Source organism: Ranitomeya imitator, chromosome 10, assembly GCF_032444005.1.
Source record: "Ranitomeya imitator isolate aRanImi1 chromosome 10, aRanImi1.pri, whole genome shotgun sequence".
Taxonomy (NCBI): Eukaryota; Metazoa; Chordata; class Amphibia; order Anura; family Dendrobatidae; genus Ranitomeya; species Ranitomeya imitator.
In genome coordinates this window covers 136,738,681-136,761,535 of record NC_091291.1, presented here as the reverse complement: position 1 = coordinate 136,761,535, position 22,855 = coordinate 136,738,681, and positions in this window count along the sequence as shown.

Genomic DNA, 22,855 nt, shown 5'->3' with positions numbered 1-22,855 from the left:
ACATGGTAAAAAAAAAAAAAACAATTGTAGAATTGCACTTTTTTTTGCAATTGCACCGCACCGTGTTTCTTAAAGCCAGAAAGTTACCATTTGAAATGACTTTAGTTTTGTGCCATGTCTGTGATCTGCTTTTTTTCTACAAAATTAAGCAACTGAATGAACATCCTCCAAGGCCGGTGATTCCATAATTTTTGCCAGGGGTTGCACATTGTGTGCACAATTAGTACTCAATTTTTATTTTTACTCATTAATCTTATTATTAAACAACTACAGTGCTGTTAGTCACTCCAAAGAGTTAACTGGTACATCCTATGGTGGCTCCTTGACTTTGATATGGGCTTGCATGCCTTGCCCAAAATGTTCCCTGCTGATGATGGCTCAAGTATGAAGTAGCCATCATCTGCCTCTAACAGCCATGGGCGGGTGGAGCGCTGCCCGCAGTTGTTATCAATTTAAATGTGGTTGGAGAATGTGTAATTTACACACCCATTGGCATGCCTGTTACGTGATCATGGGATGCCAATGTGTTGCCTTGACAGCCAGCGGTCTGCTGAAGAAATGCAAAAAAAATGTTAAAAAAACAGACAATGTGATTTTCTGGATTTTTTTTTCTCAGTTTGTCTCCCATAGTTGAGGTCTACCTATGATGTAAATTACAGACGCCTCTCATCTTTTTAAGTGGTGGAACTTGCACTATTGCTGACTGACTAAATACTTTTTTGCCCCACTGTACCTGTTAAAAAAAGAATTAAAATAAAAAATAGTTATATACTCACCTTCCGGCAAGCCCCCGGATCCAGCCCAGGCATTTACATATGATACAATATTGTTCTGCTCCAGGAAGACATCCAGGCCTCTCTTGAACCCCTCGACTGAGTTCGCCATCACCACCTCCTCAGGCAAGCAATTCCAGATTCTCACTGCCCTAACAGTAAAGAATCCTCTTCTATGTTGGTGGAAAAACCTTCTCTCCTCCAGACACAAAGAATGCCCCCTTGTGCCCGTCACCTTCCTTGGTATAAACAGATCCTCAGCGAGATATTTGTATTGTCCCCTTATATACTTATACATGGTTATTAGATCGCCCCTCAGTCGTCTTTTTTCTAGACTAAATAATCCTAATTTCGCTAATCTATCTGGGTATTGTAGTTCTCCCATCCCCTTTATTAATTTTGTTGCCCTCCTTTGTACTCTCTCTAGTTCCATTATATCCTTCCTGAGCACCGGTGCCCAAAACTGGACACAGTACTCCATGTGCGGTCTAACTAGGGATTTGTACAGAGGCAGTATAATGCTCTCATCATGTGTATCCAGACCTCTTTTAATGCACCCCATGATCCTGTTTGCCTTGGCAGCTGCTGCCTGGCACTGGCTGCTCCAGGTAAGTTTATCATTAACTAGGATCCCCAAGTCCTTCTCCCTGTCAGATTTACCCAGTGGTTTCCCGTTCAGTGTGTAATGGTGATATTGATTCCCTCTTCCCATGTGTATAACCTTACATTTATCATTGTTAAACCTCATCTGCCACCTTTCAGCCCAAGTTTCCAACTTATCCAGATCCATCTGTAGCAGAATACTATCTTCTCTTGTATTAACTGCTTTACATAGTTTTGTATCATCTGCAAATATCGATATTTTACTGTGTAAACCTTCTACCAGATCATTAATGAATATGTTGAAGAGAACAGGTCCCAATACTGACCCCTGCGGTACCCCACTGGTCACAGCGACCCAGTTAGAGACTATACCATTTATAACCACCCTCTGCTTTCTATCACTAAGCCAGTTACTAACCCATTTACACACATTTTCCCCCAGACCAAGCATTCTAATTTTGTGTACCAACCTCTTGTGCGGCACGGTATCAAACGCTTTGGAAAAATCGAGATATACCACGTCCAATGACTCACCGTGGTCCAGTCTATAGCTTACCTCTTCATAAAAACTGATTAGATTGGTTTGACAGGAGCGATTTCTCATAAACCCATGCTGATATGGAGTTAAACAGTTATTCTCATTGAGATAATCCAGACTAACATCCCTCAGAAACTCTTCAAATATTTTACCAACAATAGAGGTTAGACTTACTGGCCTATAATTTCCAGGTTCACTTTTAGAGCCCTTTTTGAATATTGGCACCACATTTGCTATGCGCCAGTCCTGCGGAACAGACCCTGTCGCTATAGAGTCACTAAAAATAAGAAATAATGGTTTATCTATTACATTACTTAGTTCTCTTAGTACTCGTGGGTGTATGCCATCCGGACCCGGAGATTTATCTATTTTAATCTTATTTAGCCGGTTTCGCACCTCTTTTTGGGTTAGATTGGTGACCCTTAATATAGGGTTTTCATTGTTTCTTGGGATTTCACCTAGCATTTCATTTTCCACCGTGAATACCGTGGAGAAGAAGGTGTTTAATATGTTAGCTTTTTCCTCGTCATCTACAACCATTCTTTCCTCACTATTTTTTAAGGGGCCTACATTTTCAGTTTTTATTCTTTTACTATTGATATAGTTGAAGAACAGTTTGGGATTAGTTTTACTCTCCTTAGCAATGTGCTTCTCTGTTTCCTTTTTGGCAGCTTTAATTAGTTTTTTAGATAAAGTATTTTTCTCCCTATAGTTTTTTAGAGCTTCAATGGTGCCATCCTGCTTTAGTAGTGCAAATGCTTTCTTTTTACTGTTAATTGCCTGTCTTACTTCTTTGTTTAGCCACATTGGGTTTTTCCTATTTCTAGTCCTTTTATTCCCACAAGGTATAAACCGCTTACACTGCCTATTTAGGATGTTCTTAAACATTTCCCATTTATTATCTGTATTCTCATTTCTGAGGATATTGTCCCAGTCTACCAGATTAAGGGCATCTCTAAGCTGTTCAAACTTTGCCTTCCTAAAGTTCAATGTTTTTGTGACTCCCTGACAAGTCCCCCTAGTGAAAGACAGGTGAAACTGCACAATATTGTGGTCGCTATTTCCTAAATGCCCAACCACCTGCAGATTTGTTATTCTGTCAGGTCTATTAGATAGTATTAGGTCTAAAAGTGCTGCTCCTCTGGTTGGATTCTGCACCAATTGTGAAAGATAATTTTTCTTGGTTATTAGCAGAAACCTGTTGCCTTTATGGGTTTCACAGGTTTCTGTTTCCCAGTTAATATCCGGGTAGTTAAAGTCCCCCATAACCAGGACCTCATTATGGGTTGCAGCTTCATCTATCTGCTTTAGAAGTAGACTTTCCATGCTTTCTGTTATATTTGGGGGTTTGTAACAGACCCCAATGAGAATTTTGTTACCATTTTTCCCTCCATGAATTTCAACCCATATGGACTCGACATCCTCATTCCCTTCGCTAATATCCTCCCTTAAAGTGGACTTTAGACAAGACTTTACATAGAGACAAACCCCTCCTCCTCTCCGATTTTTACGATCCTTTCTAAACAGACTGTAACCCTGTAAGTTAACTGCCCAGTCATAGCTTTCATCTAACCATGTCTCGGTTATTCCCACTATGTCAAAGTTACCTGTAGATATTTCTGCTTCTAGTTCTTCCATCTTGTTTGTCAGGCTTCTGGCGTTTGCGAGCATGCAGTTTAGAGGATTTTGTTTTGTTCCAATCTCCTCACTGTGGATTGTTTTAGAAATGTTCTTACCTCCCTTCTGAGTATGTTTTCCTGGGTCGTCTTTGTTCGAGTCTAATGTTTTTCTTCCCGTCCCCTCTTCTTCTAGTTTAACGCCCTCCTGATGAGTGTAGCGAGTCTTCTGGCGAATGTGTGTTTCCCAGGTTTGTTGAGGTGTAGTCCGTCTCTGGCGAGGAGTCCATCATACCAGTAATTCACACCGTGGTCCAGGAATCCAAATCCTTGTTGTCTGCACCATCGTCTTAGCCAGTTGTTTGCATCAAGGATCCTGTTCCATCTCCTGGTGCCATGCCCGTCTACTGGAAGGATAGAAGAAAAAACTACCTGTGCATCCAGTTCCTTTACTTTCTTCCCCAACTCTTCAAAGTCCTTGCAGATTGTCGGTAGGTCCTTCCTTGCCGTGTCATTGGTGCCAACATGTATCAGAAGAAATGGGTGGACGTCCTTGGAGCTGAAGAGCTTTAGTGATACTCCTCGCGACGCTCCGTTCCCAGTAATGCCTTGCGGCAATAACCCGTGATGATGTAGCGGTCTCTCAAGACCGCTACGTCATATGGGGTCATTGTCGCAATGCATTCTTGGGATCATAGGGAGAAAAATATACAAAGTTGTTGGTCCACCCTTCTGAGGAAGATGTGAGATCGAAACGTACGTCAAGGGGCACGCTGGACTTATATTATGTGTAAGGTATTACCAACAACTTTGTATATTTTTCTCCCTATTTGCATTCTTATACTTTGTTTTTTCTAGGTTATGATGTGCACATTAGTACTATTGGCTATGTAGCCTTATGTTTTACTCCAATACTATTGGCCTAGTGTGTGTCATCTTATGCCCTTAGAGTTATTGCAACTATATGAATTGACTCATGACTGCCGCATTCACTCACATTCACCACCCTTGCATAAACTCTTTACACTCCATCCATATCGGCTCTCTGTCCTTCCCTCTCTTATGTATAGCACTCATGCTCTGTTCACATTGCTTAACAGCACAGATCCATTCAGTCCCACCATCCAACACAAGAGACGCTCTCACAAATCACTTAACCATCTGCTCACTCTTTCTATCCTCCTTCTCCTAGTTGCTGGAGACATCTCTCCCTACCCCGGCCCCCCATGTTATAGCCAGTCAAACCTCCCAACTGCTACACTCAGAAACCCCTCTAACCTTATTAATATTCCATGCATGCCTTCTGTATCCTTCAATTGTGCCCTTTGGAATTCTCGCTCTGCGTGTAATAAACTCTCCTTCATTCATGACTTCTTTCTTTCTAACTGTCTTAATCTCCTGGCCCTTACTGAAACCTGGATCCAGCAGTCAGACACCACCGCTGCTGCTGCTCTTTCATGTGGTGGACTACACTTTTCTAATACCCCAAGATCAGACAACAGAGCAGGTGGAGGCGTTGGTCTGCTCCTTTCACCCATATGTACCTTCCAAATTATCCCCCAAGTACCCTCACTTGTATTCCCTTCCTTTGAGGTCCATGCTGTCAGACTCTACATCCCCTTCTCCATGCGAGTGGCGGTGGTGTATCGTCCTCCCGGCCCCTCTCATCAGTTCCTGGATCACTTTGCCACCTGGCTTCCACACTTTCCCTCCTGTGACACCCCCACCCTTATAATGGGTGATTTCAACATCCCCATTGCTTCTCCCCTATCCCCATCTGCTTCTCACCTTTTATCTCTAACCTCCTCTTTCGGCCTCGCGCAGCATACTAAAGGTACCGTCACATTTAGCGACGCTGCAGCGATCCAGACAATGATCCCGATCGCTGCAGCGTCGCTGTTTGGTCGCTGGAGAGCAGTCACACAGACAGCTCTCCAGCGACCAACGATGCCGGTCCCCTGGTAACCAGCGTAAATGTAAAAAAAAAAAAACACTACATACTTACCTTCCGGTGTCTGTCCTCCGGCGCTGTGCTTCTCTGCACTGACTGTGAGCGCCAGCCGGAAAGCACAGCGGTGACGTCACCGCTGTGCTCTGCTTTCCGGCTGGCCGGCGCTCACAGTGCAGAGAGGCACAGCGCCGGGGACAGACAGCGGAAGGTAAGTATGTAGTGTTTTTTTTTTTTTTACGTTTACGCTGGTAACCAGGGTAAACATCGGGTTACTAAGCGCGGCCCTGCGCTTAGTAACCCGATGTTTACCCTGGTTACCAGTGAAGACATCGCTGAATCAGCGTCACACACGCCGATTCAGCGATGTCTGCAGGAGGTCCAGCGACTAAATAAAGTTCTGGACTTTCTGCTCCGACCAACGATGGCACAGCAGGATCCTGATCGCTGCTGCCTGTCAAACTCAACGTTATCGCTAGCCAGGATGCTGCAATGTCACGGATCGCTAGCGATATCGTTGAGTGTGAAGGTACCTTAACTCTCAAACACATGAAGATGGAAACTCCCTTGACTTGGTCTTCTCCCGATGATTTCACAAACTCCCCTCTCCCGCTCTCTGACCACAACCTTCTTTCATTCTCTATCAAGAACTGCCATCCCGCTCAGGGCACCCCCACTTTCCACACTTATAGAAACATACAGGCCATTAACACCCAGAAACTTATGAAGAACTTGCAGTCCTCATTGGCCCCAATCTCCTCCATCTCATGTCCTGATTCTGCTCTGAAGCATTACAATGAAACCCTGCAAAGTGCCCTGGATGAAGCTGCACCTCCTATACATAGAACAACTCAGCACAGATGGCGACAACCATGGCACACACTGCAAACACGTTTCCTGCAGCGGTGCTCCAGGTGCGCCAAAAGTCTGTGGAGAAAATCTAATCTACCCGAAGATTTCATCCATTATAAGTTCATGCTAAAAACATACAACTCTGCCCTTCACCTCTCCAAACAAACCTATTTCAACACCCTGATCACCTCACTGTCAAATAACCCTAAACGTCTCGTTGACACTTTCCTGTTATGATCAGGTGACCTTGGAGCAGCATGAAAACTTTCACTGGAGTAGGTGGTAACTATACTGACCGCAAACCCTGATCTTAACACCACAACTAGAAGTAGCCGTGGGGTGTGCCTAACAAAACCTAGACACCTCGACACAGCCGGAGGACTAAATACCCCTATAGATGGAAATAGGAATAATATCTTGCCTCAAAGCAGAACCCCAAAGAATAGGCAGCCCCCCACAAATAATGACTGTGAGTAGTAGAGGAAAAGACACACGCAGGCAGGAAACAGGATTTAGCAAATGAGGCCACACTAGCTAAATAAGAAAGAATAGGACAGGATACTAAGCGGTCAGTATTAAAAATCCTTCCAAAAATATCCACAGCAGAAAATACAAAAACTCCACCATCTAACTAAAGATGTGGAGTGTATATCTGCAACTCCAGAGAATCCAACAAGACTGAGAAAACACTGACACAGTCTAAGCTGGACAAGAGAAAAACAAATGAATAGCACAGAATACAAGCACACTGCATGTGTGCCAAGGAAAAAGAAACAGACACCTATCTTTTGCTGAATTGGCAGCTAAGCAGGAGAAGCCAGAAAGTGATCCAACACTTCACAAGAAACATTGACAACTGGAAAGGACTAATGAGTCCTGCAAACCTAAATACCCCAGTCAGATTTGCAATCAGCAGATACACCTGTCCAGAACTGCAGGCCAGGGACAACTGCATTACCACCTACAGCCACCGGAGGGAGCCCAAAAGCAGAATTCACAACACTTTCCAGTCCCTACTCAACCCAAGAGTGCAGGCCCCAACCACGGATCTCCATGCTGACGATCTGGCCAATTACTTAAAAGAAATAATTGACCACATTCGACAGGAAATCATCTCCCAATCTCTTCATACCATGCACTGTCCTCCCTCCCCCACTGCATCTAGTTCACTCTCACTTTAAACCAGTTACAGAAGAAGAAGTAGTCGGGCTCCTTGCATCTTCTCGCCCGACCACTTGCACCAGTGACCCCATTCCGTCACATGTCCTCCAGTCCCTTTCCCCGGCTGTCACCTCTCACCTAACAAAAATATTCAACCTTTCTCTCACTTCCGGTATTTTTCCCTCCTCATTTAAACATGCCATCATCCATCCATTACTTAAAAAACCATCCCTCGACCAAAACTGTGCCATTAACTATAGACCTGTCTCTAATCTTCCCTTCATCTCTAAACTCCTCGAACGCCTGGTCCACTCCCGTCTTACCCGCTATCTCTCAGATAACTCTTTCTCGACCCTCTTCAATCTGGCTTCCGCTCTTTACACTCTATTGAAACTGCCCTCACTAAAGTCTCTAATTACCTACTAACAGCTAAATCTAATGGTCACTACTCCATGCTAATTCTCTTGGATCTCTCCGCAGCATTCGACACTGTGGATCATCAGCTCCTCCTCACTATGCTCCACTCCATCGGTCTCAAGGACACCGTTCTCTCCTGGTTCTCCTCCTATCTCTCTGACCGCTCCTTCACTGTATCTTTTGCTGGTTCCTCCTCCTCTCACCTTCCCCTTACTGTTGGGGTTCCTCAAGGATCAGTCCTAGGCCCCCTCCTCTTCACTTTGTATACTGCCCCTATTGGACAAACAATCAGTAGATTTGGTTTCCAGTACCATCTCTATGCTGACGACACCCAATTATACACCTCTTCTCCTGTTATCACGCCGACCTTTTTAGAAAATACCAGTGATTGTCTTACCGCTGTCTCCAACATCATGTCCTCCCTCTATGTGAAACTGAACCTGTCAAAAACTGAACTCCTCGTGTTCGCTCCCTCTACTAACCTACCTTTGCCTGACATTGCCATCTCCGTGTGTGGTTCCACCATTACTCCAAAGCAACATGCCCGCTGCCTTGGGGTCCTCCTTGATTCCGAGCTTTCATTCACCCCCCACATCCGATCACTGGCTCGCTCTTCTTATCTGCACCTCAAAAACATTTCTATAATTTGCCCTTTTCTTACTTTCGACTCTGCAAAAACTCTTACTGTTTCTCTTATTCATTCTCGTCTGGACTATTGTAACTCTCTATTAATCGGCCTCCCTCTTGCAAAACTCTCCCCGCTCCAATCTGTGCTGAATGCTGCAGCCAGGATCATATTCCTCACCAACCGTTACACCGATGCCTCTACCTTGTGCCAGTCATTACACTGGTTACCCATCCACTCCAGAATCCAGTACAAAACTACTACCCTCATCCACAAAGCACTCCATGGCTCAGCACCACCCTACATCTCCTCTCTGGTCTCAGTCTACCACCCTACCCGTGCCCTCCGCTCCGCTAATGACCTCAGGTTAGCATTCTCAATAATCAGAACCTCCCACTCCCGTCTCCAAGACTTTACACGTGCTGCGCCGATTCTTTGGAATGCACTACCCAGGTTAATACGATTAATCCCCAATCCCCACAGTTTTAAGTGTGCCCTAAAAACTCATTTGTTCAGATTGGCCTACCGCCTCAACACATTAACCTAACGATCCCTGTGTGACCTATCATTAAAAAAAAAACATTATCAGGTTCCTCGTATCATGTTCTCATACACTTTATGCAGTTAATAGCCCTCTGTGTCTGTACTGTTACATGCTTAGGCAGTTAACTGGTTCATGCAGCTTTACACATAACGATATCGTTAACGATATTGTTGCTTTTTGTGACGTAGCAACGATATCGTTAAGGAAATCGTTCTGTGTGACAGCGACCAACGATCAGGCCCCTGCTGGGAGATCGTTGGTCGCTGAGGAAAGTCCAGAACTTTATTTCGTCGCTGAATCTCCCGCTGACATCGCTGGATCGGCGTGTGTGACACCGATCCAGCGATGTCTTCACTGGTAACCAGGGTAAACATCGGGTTACTAAGCGCAGGGCCGCGCTTAGTAACCCGATGTTTACCCTGGTGACCAGCGTAAAAGTAAAAAAAACAAACACTACATACTTACCTACCGCTGTCCGTCCCCGGCGCTCAGCTTCTCTGCACTCCTCCTGCACTGGCTGTGAGCGTCGGTCAGCCGGAAAGCAGAGCGGTGACGTCACCGCTCTGCTTTCCGGCCGCTGTGCTCACAGCCAGTGCAGGAGGAGTGCAGAGAAGCAGAGCGCCGGGGACAGACAGCGGTAGGTAAGTATGTAGTGTTTGTTTTTTTTACTTTTACGCTGGTAACCAGGGTAAACATCGGGTTACTAAGCGCGGCCCTGCGCTTAGTAACCCAATGTTTACCCTGGTTACCCGGGGATCTCGGGATCGTTGGTCGCTGGACAGCTGTCTGTGTGACAGCTCTCCAGCAACCAAACAGCGACGCTGCAGCGATCGACATCGTTGTCGGTATCGCTGCAGCGTCGCTGAGTGTGAAGGTACCTTTACACTATGGCTGGTCCAAATGACTAAAGCAATTGTTACCATCCACCTCTCGTGTCTCCCCTTTTCCTCATAGTTTGTAAGCTTGCGAGCAGGGCCCTCACTCCTCTTGGTATCTATTTTGAACTGTGATTTCTGTTATGCTGTAATGTCTATTGTCTGTACAAGTCCCCTCTATAATTTGTAAAGCGCTGCGGAATATGTTGGCGCTATATAAATAAAATTATTATTATTAATAAAATTATTATAATTATCTTTGCACTATGAACTTTATATTTTGCACATAGACTCTAATATTCATAGTATTTATATCTATGGCATACCTTATGCATATATATGTATTGCTTTTGTTTTTAGCATAACTTGATTTTTTTGTCCGGCGTTTGCGTTTTTCCATCACTTGCATGGGCTACCTGCATCTCCTATCTTTTAATTGCTTTGTAACAAAAATTATTTGTGTATCTGAATAAAAATCTTTTCACATTGAAAGTTATTGGTGTCTGAGGACCCTGTTTCTTCTCGTTCTACTGCTATTTACAGACCATTCTAATGCTGCTTAATTCCTAAGAAGCTGCAACTTCACACCAAATGTATCTTTTGTTTTTACTAGTTTTATTACAGTTACTAAAAGGCAACTACTAAATTAATGCAGAATCAGAATAATTAAAAATATTAGTATGATATGTGAGGTATGGTGATGATGTATACTAATATATCGCTGATAGGATTTAATCATAAGAATTAATGTCTATTTTTTCAACAATATTGAGTGGGCAATATGGGAAGGATCTCTAGAAAATATCATCGTGGCGCAGTGGATAGCACAGCAGCCTTGCAGCGCTGGGATCCTGGGTTCTAATCCCACCCAGGACAACATCTGCAAAGAGTTTGTATGTTCTCTCCGTGTTTGCGTGGGTTTCCTCCGGGCACTCCGGTTTCCTCCCACATTCCAAAGACATACTGATAGGGATTCTAGATTGTGAGCTCCATCGGGGACATTGATGATAATGTGTGCAAAACTGTAAAGCGCTGCGGAATATGTTAGCGCTATATAAAAAAGAAAGATTATTATAGATTCTTTAGTGGAAAAGATTTACTTTAATTTCCATAAGATAAATGTGATTTTAATTCATCTGTTTTTTTCCCTCAGATAAACTAAAGCTATTTATAGTCATGTTGTACCACTTTGTATATTACTATATGAGGTACCGCTATGGATACAATAATCATGCCTATTTTCAACATTGTCTTTATAGACACATAAATGAGTAATGTAAGATCTTATGGATGAGAAAGAGCGTGATGGGGAAAGATGCAAGACAATGGTGCAATATACGGAGAGGACATTTGATACAATAAGCTAAGAGGTCACATGATAAATCAAGGTTTGTAAAATGTATTGAAGAAATAAAACTCCCACCTTATTAAAGGACACAAACAGGTGAATATGATTTGCTTAGCTTTATTCGATTATTCATAGAAATTAAACAGAAAAAAAAGAACAGTGCTAAAGTAACTGAATTAGGTTCTGTAGAAGGACGTAGATCTGGGGATTTATTATGATGGAATATAGGCTGAACTGGATGGACAAATGTCTTTTTTCGGCCTTACTAACTATGTTACTATGTTACTATGATCCCAAAATGTGAAGGCCCATAATATCATTGATGAAGAAGCTAGATCAAGGCAATATTATATTTAGGTTCAGAGGTAACTTAAGTTTGGTAAGTTGGATATCGAATGATGCTGCCAGTCAGAGGAAGTTCTTACAGCTGGAAAGGAAAGTGTGGTGGAAGTGCTTGTTAAAGGTGAGCAAGTTGGAAACCCCTGGATTTTAATATATTACCTCATTATGACTTCTGTGGAAAAGTTTTGACTGTCAATATACCAGTAATGGGGGCTCTGGGTGTCACCACTGTAATGGGAGCAGAAGCTGGGTGTGGCTGGAGACCCTCAGTGCTTATTGTGGCTCACAACCATTTTTCAAAGATGAATGTGGCTCTCAAAGTCAGAAAGGAGAGAAAAGAACTACAAAATGAGTTATTGGTGAAATTTGTCAGTAAATGTCACGGTGTGACAGAGAAATTGCAAATGTGCCCTTATACTGTTTAGTCTAGGGGTCACTATCTATCCCTGTCCCCAGGATTACCATGGATGGTGGGGACACCTGGGACTTGTTCCTTACTATGCTCCAAAGTAGCACTAGCCTGCTAAGTGCATGGGGAAAGCATAAACAAGACAAACAGTGCAAAACAGACCCACAGTCACACGGCACTTTCACAGGGAAAAACACTAAGGCATACAAGTGAACAGCCTGTCAGGCAACAAAATAACAAAATGAAACTAAGGAAAAAGGAAAGGTTTCACCTAACACCACTCGCAAAAACTTTCGAATAATCAGCAGCTATTCAGGAAGTGTTCACCTCTCCAGAGCAGTATAGACAAACTATAGCTGGCATTATCTACATAGCCAAGCCAGCTTAAATAGAAGGAGAGAAGACATGACTATCCCAAAGCATTTGACTTTAGGGATTCACAAGCTTAGCCCTCAAAAGTTTAACTTTCGCTAACCTGCCTAGGAGATGTAACTGTCACAATCCATTTTTGGATTTGTGGCAGCTCTGGTTCCACTCGCATTAAAACTTTTTTCTTTCAGGCCAGTGGGGTTAAATGCAGTTTTCCTCTGCTGGCAAGCTGGTGTTACTGCAGTGCTGCTTGGTCAGCTGATGTTGCTGGTAACCACTCCCACATCCTTTAAAACGTCACCTGATGCATCAGCTGACTGTTGGTGATACAAGTCCTTTCTAGAGCACCACAACCTAGCAGGAGCAGCTCCCTGGTGTCAGCCAAGTCTGGTGTTTGGAGTCCTGTTGCTGTGCTATCTGTTGTGTAGAGTTAAGCAGCCATGTGCACAAGCTAAGTGCTAAGTTTTTGTTACCTTGTCCCTTTGTTGTTTGTGCATTCCCCTTTTGGTATTGAATTCCCATCACTCTCATATTGTGTCATCCTGTTTATTTGCTTTGTGGTGCAGTTTATGTTGTTCATCTCCTGGGGTGGGGTTTTAGCTCAGGGCTTAACAGGAGATAGGGACAGGTTGGTGACTTGGGCCTCCCTACCTTCAAGGGTACCCCCAAGTTAGGGAAAGACAGGGCTCCCCGTAGCATGAGGGTCAGTTCAGGGGCCCAAATTCATTATCTGCCGTTTTCCCATTACTTTCCTGTGACATTAGCACTTAGAGTTGACGCCCAAGTCAACCTGCTCGGATTATAGCTATAAATTGAGTAAGGGTACCGTCACACTATAACATTTCGATCGCTACGACGGTACGATTCGTGACGTTCCAGCGATATCGTTACGATATCGCTGTGTCTGACACGCAGCAGCGATCAGGGATCCTGCTGAGAATCGTACGTCGTAGCAGATCGTTTAGAACTTTCTTTCATCGCTGGATCTCCCGCTGTCATCGCTAGATCGGTGTGTGTGACACCGATCTAGCGATCTAGCGATGCGATCCAGCGATGCGTTTGCTTGTAACCAGGGTAAACATCGGGTAACTAAGCGCAGCACACACGCCGATTCAGCGATGTCTACGGGGAGTCCAGCGACGAAATAAAGTTCTGCACAGCAGGGGCCTGATCGCTGCTGCATGTCACACTGGACGATATCGCTAGCTAGGACGCTGCAACGTCACGGATCGCTAGCGATATCGTCTAGTGTGACGGTACCTTAAGCTACAGTAAGAAAAATGCGTTTGTCATTTTCTAAGACTTGTAAAGTGAGTGAAAACTTACTGTTTTTCATGGAAAGTGATGCTTTTATTGGTACAATATTGGGGAAGATGCAATGCTTTGATTGCGGTTAATAATTATTTTTTCTGAACGTTGCTTCCAGCCTGGGTTAAATAGTTTTTTAACTTTTAAACTTTCTGAATTATTATACTTTAATACATTTAATAAAATGCAGTTTTATAGATGTGGCTATACCAAATATACTTCGTTTTCTATTTTGAAATTTGTTTTTATTTAGAAAAGGCATCAAACTTATGTTTTTAAAATATTGCTACATTTTATCTTAACTGAAAAGCACAGCAATTCTGAAATTATTTTTTTTTCCTTTTTCAGCTTTTATCTTTAAATAATGTATTATTTTTAATATAGGACTTTTATTAACACAGCGACAGAAAGTCTATTTTTATATATATTTATATTTTTTTAAATTTAAAGGGTGAAAAGTGATTTGAATTTTTATGTACCTTTATATTTTTATAATTTTTTTTAAAACATTTTATTCCAGTTTCCTACTAAAACCACAGACCCCTGTGAACTCATCTTGTGGTTGGAGTACCAAAACCGTAGCCATGGCATCTTCAGCAGGGCCTCAACTACTATGGTAACACACTGACCCATGATCCCAGCGCAGGGGCCTATGGGAGCATGGATCAGTGATCCCTGTAGACTACTTACTTTAAATATTACTGTTAGAGCTTCCAAGGATTAACCGCAGTAATAAGAAGTTAGTGTAGCTCCGATTGCTGCTGTTAGTGGCAGATGTGTAACAGCCAGAATCCACCATGTGTGTAGAGGACACAGCTCCTGAGCCTACTCCATAAACAGCCACCCAACATGTGTTTGAGCTCAGTGGTGTCCACTAGATGTTTGGCTTCCAGTAGAAAAAAAAAGACTTGAATCAAACCAAAACTCACATCTTAGGTTTTAAGAACAGACACTTATACCTTCTTCTAGTGATCAGTTTCATCATTTACGCTGGGAAAACTCCTATAGGGCTGTATGCCTAATGTAGCCATAGAGCTCAATTTACCTCACTAAGGACAAAAGAGCATCCAGGGATTCCTTTATTTCATTATATAAGAAAGCAAAGCAAAGCAAGCTTCTCTTTCATATACATTGGGCCACCTAAATAAACCACGACGCTTTAGACATTGTGATCAATGGGCAACCTATGCCACTGTTTGGCCAGTTGTATTTGTCAAAGGTATATGTTGGATGTATACATTGGGGGATACTCTGGCTTTATGTCTCCAATATATAAACCAAATGCAATGAAAACAGAGCCTTAATTTGCCAACCAACACCAATTATTAAATTATTGCACTCATGAATTAAAAAGTTTTCATGGGAGTAGATAAAGTTTTTTTCTAACTTCTGAAAATTGATTTTGAACAGACTAATATTACACAAATACACGATTGATGTGGGGAAAAGGTATTGTCTAAGCATTTGATAGATCTGGATTTCCTTCATGTCCCTTGTATAATAGCAACAATGACGGTGAGATTCCACCAATGTTTGGACAAATACTTCACCTTTTCCCGTCTGTGTCTACATAAGGTTTTGCCAAATGACCCCAATCAAGCAGTCCTGTTAGTGAGTTTGCCCATCTTTTCAGCTCAGTGATGTACTTGTCTCTGCTCTTCAGCACTATGATGTTTTCGAAATGATCACAGGCTGGTAATAACTGACAAACCATTGTACCAACACTGAGGTCAAGCAAGGTATGGCCTTTAATTTTACCTACAGAAAAAAAAACTGATAATTAAATATTTATATACAGCTTAATGTTTTTAAATTGTGATTCTTGATCCACTAATTATACTCGTTTCAGGCAACTGTACTCACACCAAACGGAGAGAGGACATAAGTCAAAGATGAGTGCGGTGGATCTCGGGCACTGCCGCTGACAAAGGTTATTCTAGGCGGTAAGTTTAAAAAACTTCTAATTTATTGTAGAGTGTTTCAAAGTATAGTCTAGTCCTTCAGGCTCATGGAACTTCTTTATACTTACTGCCTAGATTAATCTTTGTCAGTGGCAGCGCCATGGATCCATCGCACTCCTCTCTCCTTTACTTGTTATGCCCTCTCTCCATTTGGTGCCAGTATAGTTTCTGGAGCAGTAGCCATAATTGGATTATACATCACTGTTTATGTATTGTTGCCAAGCAGACCAAGAGGTGGATCCCGTGTGCTGCCGCTGACAAAGGTTAATCCAGGCAGTAAGTCTAAAAAGCTTCCAATTCCTTGTAGTGCATTTCAGAGTAGAACCTACCCCTTCTTCAGGTTCATGGAAGTTTTTTAGATATACCGCCTGGATTAACCTTTGTCAGAGGCTCTTTCCTTTACAGACTTCAATTAGACAATGAAGTTCAAAACTTACAACTTTGGACTCCATTTTAATCTTTTTTTTTTTTTTCTGATGAACACAATAACATGTGTTGAACATGTACCACTCTGGGTATAAAAATTAATATCTGTTCCAGTGTTAATAATATTAAGGCTGTTACATTGTCAGCTACATTAATTGTTGTCATCTTATTTGTGACCAATGTATTGTTAAGGGTGACATGGTTTTACGATGGCTTCTTCGGGAAGGTAGACTTGCTCTACTATTTCTAAAATACTTGTGTTGTATGAAAAAGTTAAAGCTTTGTGGTGACACTCAAGATTTAATGTGGTTGCGAGTCCTAAGCCAAATACCTGGTACCAGTTATCACACAGCAAACTCTGCAATCACAGCCAGAATGTTGGTTTCTGCTTTTTCCCTGATCATGCACGGTGACGCTAACTTTACCATCCCTGTGCCCTGAGCTTATCTAGGAGTCACCGCCTCTTCACGGCTAGAGAGAATACTATGTCAGTGTTTGGGGCAGTATGGTTCTTGTGATGTGCGTGTGTTCTAGTGAATAAAAAACTTTTTTTTGGGGGGGATCATGTATTCCTCATGCTATGGGGCAGTATGGAGGACATCAACCATGTGACTAAAATTTTAGCATTTTAGTCACAAAACAGTGACTACCCATACATAGTATCAATATAAATATTAGCTCAGGGCGCAAATAAACAAGGCCCTATTGACTTAAAATGTAAAATTTTATAGGTCTCAGAATATGGCAACACAAACTACATTTTTTAAATACAAAGAAAAAACACAAATATTGAGCTTGATTTAAGTTGGTATACATGCAGCACATAAACGCATGTTCACATTGGCCATAAAGCCTACAAAACCTACAAAAAATGAAACGAGGAAAAGCCCTGCTGTAAATAAGTAAAAAGCAAAAGTTCATCTAAAAAACAGAGTTCTTAGTAATACTGTTTTTGATTAAAAATAGCATAAAAGCCATCCAACTGTCAACAATAAATTATATATTGTACTAACTTTGAGAATCATGCTGTCAAGTCACTTTATTGTAAAAACAATTGTAAAATTGCCCTTTTTTGCAATTTTGTCCCTCATGTATTTTAACATGAGGGACAAAATTGCAAAAAAAGGGCAATTTTACAATTGGTACTTAATGGTGTCCATTAAAAAATTCAACTCGTCCTAAAAAGAAAAACAAATGAAGCCTTCATATGGCTATTTTGACAGGAAAATTAAAAAGTTATGGCCCTTGGAAGAGTGGAACGAAGAAACAAAAGCACAAAAACTGAAAATCGCATGATGGGAAGCAGTTGAAAAGGATTAAAATAGTGATTGATCCAATACCACAGAGAAAAACATATTTGTCTTATTTTATATTTATTAACTTATTCCAACTATTTAAAAACAAATAACTATACAATAAAAAAGTTAAGATACATACCCTCACTTAAAGTTTTTGTAAGATTTTTCATAGGAAAATCCAAGAAATCAGCCCTCAAGTTTGTCTTATCTGAAAGATATTGTTCCTGAAATTGTTTGGAATCAAAGTCATCTTCAAGATAGAACTTAGTGGGACTGGAAACCATCGTGTAATCTTGCATCACAGACGAGGTGACTTCTTTTCCACCGGTGCTCGAGGTCTTTATATAATCAGCAGGAATCAATCTACGAAGAAAGTTCAGGTGATCATAATTTCACATGGAGAATTTTTTTTAACTCTTTAGGAACCCATGACTTACATTTTCCTAATAGGTCACTAGGGAAATTATGAAGCCGGATCCGGATCTGAACCTCCTTCAGACCAGACAAAAATAAATAAATAGGCAATCACCCAGTATACCATAAAGTCCTCAAATAATAATAATAAAGAAAAACTATGAATATAAAATATAAGGAAAAAGCAACTAGAAAGAAACTCCGCACTCAATTTTGCATTGAACTAATAAAAAATTAATGGCAATTCAAAAATTTTTTAACGTTAATGATTGCAGCTTGTGGAAGGAGAAGAATTGCAGAGTGGTAGTGCAGCGGGAATGTGACCTCTGCTGCTGTGGTATAGCGCTATACCATATGACGGTCCAGATATAGGGAACTAAATGTTAAGAAATGTTGGATTTTTGTTAAAATATTTTGCTCAAAATGTCATCTTTGTAGGACAAGTTATAGTTTCTACAGATTCCATGTTAGGGTCCATGTAAGTTTGTATTTAATTTTTCTCAAATAAGCACAATTTTAACTTGTCTTTTTAACACTAATCATGGATGACTTGCAATAATAAAAGAACATCCCCAACCCATTGTTGAAACCTTCTACAACACATGACCCCACTCCACTACCTCGACATTGTTCCCGAATACCCCAGGAAATACAAGAACCTAGTGTTGAGCGATGCCTTCCAATATCAGGAAATATCGGATCAGATAGGATTGGACCGATACCCAAAAAATATCGGATATTGCCGATTCCGATACCGGAAGCCAATGCTATTCAATAGGACACAAATATTGGAATGAATCTAAACCCTTTCTTTCTTTGTAGGTGAATTCTACATGAAGGGAAACAACTAAGAATAATGTAGAATGTATTAGGGGAGGTAGAGGAGACATTAAAGGCAAAGAACTGTGCGCTAGCGCTGCAAGGCTGCAGAAAGGCTCCTCTATCTACTCATAGTGTTTGCAAGCAATCTAGCTGGATACGGATGGAACCACACTAATAGGAGAAATCAGGAAAAATGAGCAGCACTAATGCAAAAAAGGACAATGTATGAGGCAGTGACGTACGCTGAGCGGACTACAACCGGAGGTGGCTGCAGAACACACTACAGCGTGATCTGTACTCACACACAGAGACCTCGCAGACAGCCGTGCACAGCGCTGCAAGGCAAAAGAAAGCTTTTCACACAGCGGTTGCTAAAGTAGCCTGGGTAAAGCACAATAAAGCAAATCGCTAGCTCAAACTGTCCCTCAGAGACAGAACAGCAGCATCCTGTCCCTAAGTAAATTCAAAGTAGAGTGAACCCAAAATGGCGGCGGCTTTTATAGTGCATCATGACATCATTTCAGCAGCCAATCACAGCCATGCCATTAGTTAACATGCCTAACAGAATGTGCCCACACTCCTTAGGATCCTCATTGGCTGAATAAAATCAAACTGGCTCATTTCATTATGGGAACTTCCGATTCCAGTATTCGATATTCTAAAAGTATCGGAGCTCAGTATCGGAATTCCTATACCTCGAATATTGGTCGATACCCGATATTTCAGTATCGGAATGCTCAACACTACTCTTCATACATAAGATAAATACAAGATGTTTTTTGCATAGTTCATAAAATACCTCAGACACTAAATATTAAAAATGGATGAAGTCACATCATGTAATCATATGATTCCTCATGACTTCTTTGTCTATAGAATGAACAAGTTTTTTTGTTTAACCCCTTAGTGACGGAGCCAATTTGCAGCTTAATGACCAGGCCAATTTTTACAATTCTGACCAGTCACTTTATGATGTTATAACTCTGGAACGCTTTAACGGATCCCGATGATTCTTAGTTTGTTTTTTCGTGACATATAGTACTTAATGTTAGTGGTAACATTTATTTGATATTACTTGCGTTTATTTATGAAAAAAATGGAAATATGGCGAAAATCTTTGCAATTGTCAAACTTTGAATTTTTATGCCCTTAAATAAGAGAGATATGTCACACAAAATACTTAATAAACAACATTTCCCACATGTCTTCTTTACATCAGCATAATTTTGGAAACAATTTTTTTGTTGTTGCTAAAAAGTTATAAGGGTTAAAAGTTGACTAGCGATTTCTCATTTTCGCAACAAAATTTAGAAAACCTTTTTTTTTTACTGGGGAGGGATTGGGGACCCCATTTCTCTGTCCTCTGGAGTGCGATCACATCATAATATAGAGAAATTAATAGGAAAATCACGCTTTTTTTGCGGTCGCCGGTAAACGGTTAATACCAGCGAATGCATCCTGGGTAAAAACTGACCCGAATCATGTTCTCTGGGTCTCGGCTACTCCAGCAACCGAAACCCCAGAGAAAATCTGACTCTGTGGGGCGCTATACACTTTTTCCAATCGCCGTTAACGGCGCTGTGGTTTAAGTACCCTTAACTACCGCTGTTAAAAGGCGTATCGGCAGTTGTTAAGGGGTTAATGAAGTTATTGTCAACATTTACTGGCAGTGCGTGATCATCCACAAACAACAAATCATAACTCTAAAATATAAAGTCCCAGTGCAATGAAATTTTTTTTTCACTAAAAGCCTATGTACACCTTCAAATATTTTTTCTTTTTTAGGATGCATTGGCTTTCAAAATGCAATGCTAAACAACTTTCTAAATAGTCTTTATTAAAAATTTTCCTCCTGTTTCTAGGTCTGAAAGCTCTCAGTGCTCTCCCCTCCCTTCTCTCAGTGTGATACCAGCAAAGAGTGGTGGAAAATAGATCCCCACAGCATGTAGAGGTGAGAAAGCATATGCAGTCTCAGGGAGGTCTACAAGGCTGTAGACGAGAGGAAAACATAAAGAGGAAAATAGTGCAAATTAGAACCTTGCCTGATGTGTGAGCTACTGAACACAGAAGCACTGATTAGCAAAATATCATTAAGCACATATTAAGCAAAATCCAGACACGGTGAATATTACATATAAAATGTGTGGATAATTATTGTCACTCAACAACATATCAAGCAGTATGGAAACAGGAGTTTTGTGACAAAAGCATGATACTTGTATTTAAACAAAACACAAAAAGGTGTTACACTATGTAAGTAAAAAACATGAACAAAAGATGACAGAAGGAATACAAATGTCCTGGTGGGACACAATAGTGTAATCAATATGATGGTAATATTTAAATCAACCGAACTCAGACAGGGATATTTGACAGTCAAATTTTTTACATATAGTGATATTTGAGCTAAAATTGCCCAAATGACTGCCATATTAAAGAATCCACCATATTAATCAAACAGTGTCAGTAAAGTGCTTATGCATGCTAAAGAGGTAGATAGTTAATTGCACTCTTACCCACATTTTCAAGTGAAGAAAGGTCCCAGGACCTAGAGAGAGCCCCAACACGCATTTCGCATGTGTAGCAACTTGCTTCCGCAGGGGGATACAGAGAAAGGACATATCAGGCATTATTTTTTTAATCTGCCAGGACCTGTAGCCATATGGTCGTGGTGGACCAATGATGGACTGGTATATTGGCACATCGCCATGCATACTGCCTGCACAGCCCAGGGCAAACAAGGGGGGCCGCATATAGCCGGGAGGTGGAGGCACAGTCCCTGGAATGTGCAGGTACCCATGCAGATGCCTGGGACAGTGTGGGGGTGGGGGGTGCACAGAGGTGTACAAACCATGGGCAAAAAACAGGAGGCACAACATAACCTCACATAATTTCCACGAATCATTAATGTGAATACTGACAAAGTAGTAAGACATTCAAAAGGCAATCAAATAGATGTTGTTTCATCAGGGATGGTCCAAAATCAATCCAGGCATTCAAGGTGTGAAATTAGTAGATAGGAAGGTGCTTGAACTGTATAAGAAAAGAGAGCCAATGACATAAGATAATTAAAATATAAAAAAAATGTTAAAAATGAAAAACACAAATGTTGCAATTGACAGTCATTATTTACAAAGAATATCATATGTTTTAATGGAAGGAGGTGAAGTTTAAGGATTAATTTAATGCATTAGGGATCATGGTTCCCAATTCAAGAATCCATTTAGTTTCTCTTTGAGACCAAATCTTTGTGATATTGCCCCGATGTATACCTTGTGAAAGAAGTGGTTAATTTCTATTCTGAATAAAATAGAAAAAAAATAGTATTATGCAATAATGGCCTATGTTCCAGTTACCATCTGTCTACATGCCGATATTCTTATGGCTAATGGTCAGTTCCTACAATTCCCAGAAATTGTCAAAGACATATTGTTGTTCTCAATATGGTCTGTAATCACATAGAAATTCTATTTCTTCAGCCAGATTATTTTGAGAATTTTAACTTTTGAACCAGAACACATTGACATGCAGGAAGTAACCCACATTTCCTTATGAAATTTATCTCATATACCAGGATGTCTTTGATAACTCATGTTATAACTCATACTACTGCCAGAATATTGTGTAATGCCTCATTTCCCTTTGATCTTGTACTATAAAAGAGCACCCTAACCCCCCTTTAAACAGAGACTATTTGGAAAGACAATGAGCAGTCTGTCTCTCTGATTATTGCTTCATTGCTTGGGTAACTATGACAGAACACCTGGGTAGGTTAGAAATCCTAACAACTTGGAGGCCCCAGCAAGATATAATATTCCCCTTCGACTTTCCTCTCAGACTGAACAATTGACCACCTCACTCCTGACAAAAAACCAGATCCCAGGTAAGTGAGTAGATTTATTACTCACACAGTTTTCTCTCCAGGAAAGGAGGCTTTCTAGAGTCAGTATTTGGGGATTTCTAATGGGAAAACCCTCAGGTAAAAGAAAGTATCTGTTATTTGTTGTCTCTTGTCTGTTTGTTTAAGTGCTGTTAACAATTGTTTTTGTTTCATTAAGAAGTGTGATGATTTTCCATAATTTGTTTTGTCTGCTTCTATAATAAGGGTTCCTGTCTGTCAGTTTGTAATGATGTCAGTTTGTTAATATAGTACTGTAAATATTGTAATTGAAGTGTCTTGATCCTGCTCTGCTATACTTGTCCTAT